This window comes from Varroa jacobsoni, unplaced genomic scaffold, assembly GCF_002532875.2.
Source record: "Varroa jacobsoni isolate VJ856 unplaced genomic scaffold, vjacob_1.0 scaffold_1424, whole genome shotgun sequence".
In the NCBI taxonomy this organism is placed as follows: domain Eukaryota; kingdom Metazoa; phylum Arthropoda; class Arachnida; order Mesostigmata; family Varroidae; genus Varroa; species Varroa jacobsoni.
This window is the reverse complement of record NW_019214326.1, coordinates 260,044-263,860: the sequence shown is the minus strand read 5'-3', so window position 1 is coordinate 263,860 and position 3,817 is coordinate 260,044.

The following is a 3,817-nucleotide window of genomic DNA, read 5'->3' as shown; positions in this document are numbered from 1 at the left end:
CACGTGTGCGGTTCTGTATGTATGCATGTGTGTGGCTGGGATCTCAAGCGGGTATCCTCCAATGGCTATAGACCTGTTGTGTATGGCGGTGGCGAGTGTCGGCCGCGTAATGTTTCCTGTATCATTTCGTCGCGGAAAGACAGTGCCGTGCCGCGGTTACGAGAGAATCATGTAATTACCCTTACTCTGTGTTTGAATATACGAGATAATCAGTATTATGAGGAGAATTTTATCGCAGATACATTTACCTACATTTGCCAAACTGATTCGGCAGACAGAATGGGCTAGAGAAGTTTGAGGAGCCGAGGAGCGGCCGCTACGTTTAGGCGAAAAAGAACTTAAAGTTCCTCAGACGAATGCATTAACGCCAACAGCTTTCTCATGCGAACACGTAGAATAGCTTCAATTGCAGGAATTAGATTTGAGCCATCGTAAATAGCATGGTTCAATTATATGTAGTACTCGGCATCTTCTTCGTTGGCATTAAGAGTGTCGCTTGTGACCTTGCATTAACGTAGCATTGAACGTTACAATATATTGGCTAAACGAGCTTATCCATGGCAAAATGACAGAAACTGGGAGAAAAAATATGGAATATGATCATTTTATAGTCCGATAGACGTTTCGTTCAGATCAAGGCGTGCACGAAAGCTAGTTATCTTCCCCGGACCCGACTCGTCTCAGAATCAGCGTTGAAGGCAACTGCTACGAAGTCTCCGTGTCGAAATTACATTTTTAAGGGTTTTTTTTTCCAGACAAAACTGAATTAACCGTATACGTTTTACGAAATGACATCTTTAATTGCTGGTCGATTATTTCGATACGCATATTTATATCTGCCGATACTTGCTGAGCAAACAGATATGCGCTAGACCGCCTTTAGTTCCATTGTGTGTGACAATTTGTCGCTTTGCCCGTTATAAACATACAGCGGGCGCAGGCTGGCTCGTAGAGGTTTGCCAAATAACCGTGCGCAAAAATCAACGGATTTATTAGTTGATTTTTGAGCAGAATGATAGTAACCGTCTAAATTGTACTGCACTACAAAAAATCGAATTTATGCACTGCTCTCAAACGCTTTTTTCGCCTAAGGCTTATCGTGCCGCTAGCGTGTGCAGAGCTGCATGACGGGGCAGATATAGCATATGCCTATCGAAAGCAGCTACGCTTTTCACCTGTATCTGTTCCTTTCAGAAGTACAACAATGCTGCCAGCAATTTAACGATGAGCATTTGAATACATCGACTAAGCTATCTCCTAATAAAGTCTATCGGCTGAACTGTAACGGCCCATATAAGCTATCTAGATGGACTGATTCAACTCGTCTCAGACTATTAAACTTGAAGGTGTTAGTCAATTAATGCCAAAATGAGAGTCGTGTACACTTTCTGGCATATATACCTTGACTCGACGACACTGATCGCTAAGGCTTCGTAACAGGAGGCGGTTTTTACTCGCGTGTTATCAGACAGCCACAGGATCCCATTCACATTAAACTTCATACGGTTTAACCGGAATAATATACACTGAAATAACGAATAGTTAGTGTCAATCTGAAAGAAGCCACTAAACAATTTGGGCCGAATGAAACTCCCGCATAGATTACCTATCACACGCGGAAGATCATAATCCGTCTTGAATCAAGCCGTTTTTACATGTTAAATTTTAACTTGTTTACTACAATGTGAAGAGTTGTTTGTTACAGAGTTTGAAGTTATTAATTTTACGACAATTTCACCGATGCCTACCATCTGAGCCAGGTCCGGCTCGTGAGAATATGACCAAAAGATCTCGTAACATATTAGCAATAACAAGCAGTCTAGTTTCTATTTGCGTTGATTTGGAAAGCGGTTACGCTATTTTCAGAGCCTCATCATGTTGTTTGTAAACCCGTTCTGTCCGAGCCTGAGCTTATGTCCGGCCTACTAGCGTGCGCCTCAAGACACCACAACGCAAGACAAGCGACTACTCCGTTGCGAAAATAGCGTATTTTAGCTAGCGGCACATACGACCATACCTAGACCCCTGAAGGGTTGTATGGATGCACACGACGCCAAAGGGATAGGGCGAGATAACGAACTTGAAAGGACGGAGCAGCGAGCTCTGTTAGAGCATTTAGGTGTAGCTGTCTATGTATTCGATCGCAAGGAGACCCAGCCAGCTCAGTTGGGTCGGTGATCAGGTATATCGGTCAGTTTTTGGTACAGCATCGTTGTTCGTTTCGCTGAACGAAGAAAGGCCTTCAGTTCACAGTTTCACAAATGATGCAATCCGCATATTGCTACATATATATCAATATATATACACGGACATAGCCTGCCAGTACTGGATTTTGTACGGGTGACACGTCCGAGAGACATCAAAGAATACGAAAAATTGGGAGAGGACGCTAGCCAAGTTTCTGCTTCGGGTTTCGCCACCGATACTACTACAAAACCCGTATAAGTAAAGAGACCTATTGTAAGCGTTTTCTTTCGATATTTTTAGGTTTAAGTTGAAAAAGAAAATGGCAGATGCAATTTGTATATCACTGAATATAGTATAATATTCAATATCTTACCCTAGTATCAATTTTTAGCTAGTTTTGTTTCTGAGAATAAGATCTGGGATTACAGTCACAAAAAAAAACACCACACTAACCCGTATCGGAATTTCACTTTTCTAATAACGTCCTTGGTCTCGTATTTGAATCCATACGTGAGGTTACTAAGATATAATTACCACTCCTCTCTTCCAAAGCAGAAGTCTGCTCGGAGCTGAAAACGTTGAAATTTTTATAATGTATCCCTTCCGAAATGGCACAGGATGCTAGATGTTCATCATATCCTAGCTTTAAACAAATCCCTAGAAGAAATGTAATACCGCTTAGTCATCCGTGGGCATGTCTAGTCAGCAATGGGGCTACGCTTAACGCCAGTATTGTCTTTAGAGCGTAGTAAAATATCCTCGGTAGCGATACGTTTATGATTCTCATTGGATGAGTCACTAAGCAATACTATTACTGGCAAAAACGCGAGATAGTTATAACTCAGGTTGTGATAAAAAAGTAAACGGCTAAGGCAATTTTTCCGATAGTCACTTGTATTTGAGTTAAAAAAAGTTGAACTCTATGTTAGATTATTTTTAGCGTTGTTTTTTGATATCGTAAACAATAAGCGAGTCGGCCCTAGCAGTCGCTCCTGGCGACGGTCATTTCGCGCTCAGTACGCACGTGCTCTGTTTAAACGGTTGGCCCGCTGTCGGTTAGGGGGGTATTTGGGCCGCTGCTTGCAATGTTGACCAAGTCAGCTGTTGCGACTCTACATTATCAAGAATAACAGATAAGCTCGTTTCGGCTCACGTTAGATGAACTCATTAAAGGCAAGAAACAACGAATGAGTCAGGAGAACCGCTGAAGAGCGCTCTCGTACCTTCGTAGTGAACAATGTCATTAGTGAAAGTGGACTTTTCAGATAGAACAATTCGTCGACCCTTCCTTACGTCAATGTCCTTTAGGTCGAAACGTGGCAGCGTCTATTACGGTACTTCTAGTTGATATAGCTCATTGAGATAGTAAGCCTCGGACACTAGGTAGAGTGACTATGTCTTATCATCACGGGACCGGCCCGTGTACTTTCACAGTTAATTATACCAGCGCAAACACTACTTGTATTTGAATTGATAGTTTTGCGAGCGAAATGTCGCTATATTAATGAGTATATGAGTTTCTGATACTATTATTGCCAATGGAAGCGAGCGGATTGTCTATTCTCACAGCAGGGACGACAGTTCACAAGACTACCTGAGACTAGGGCCTGAATTTTCCAGCGTCGATGGT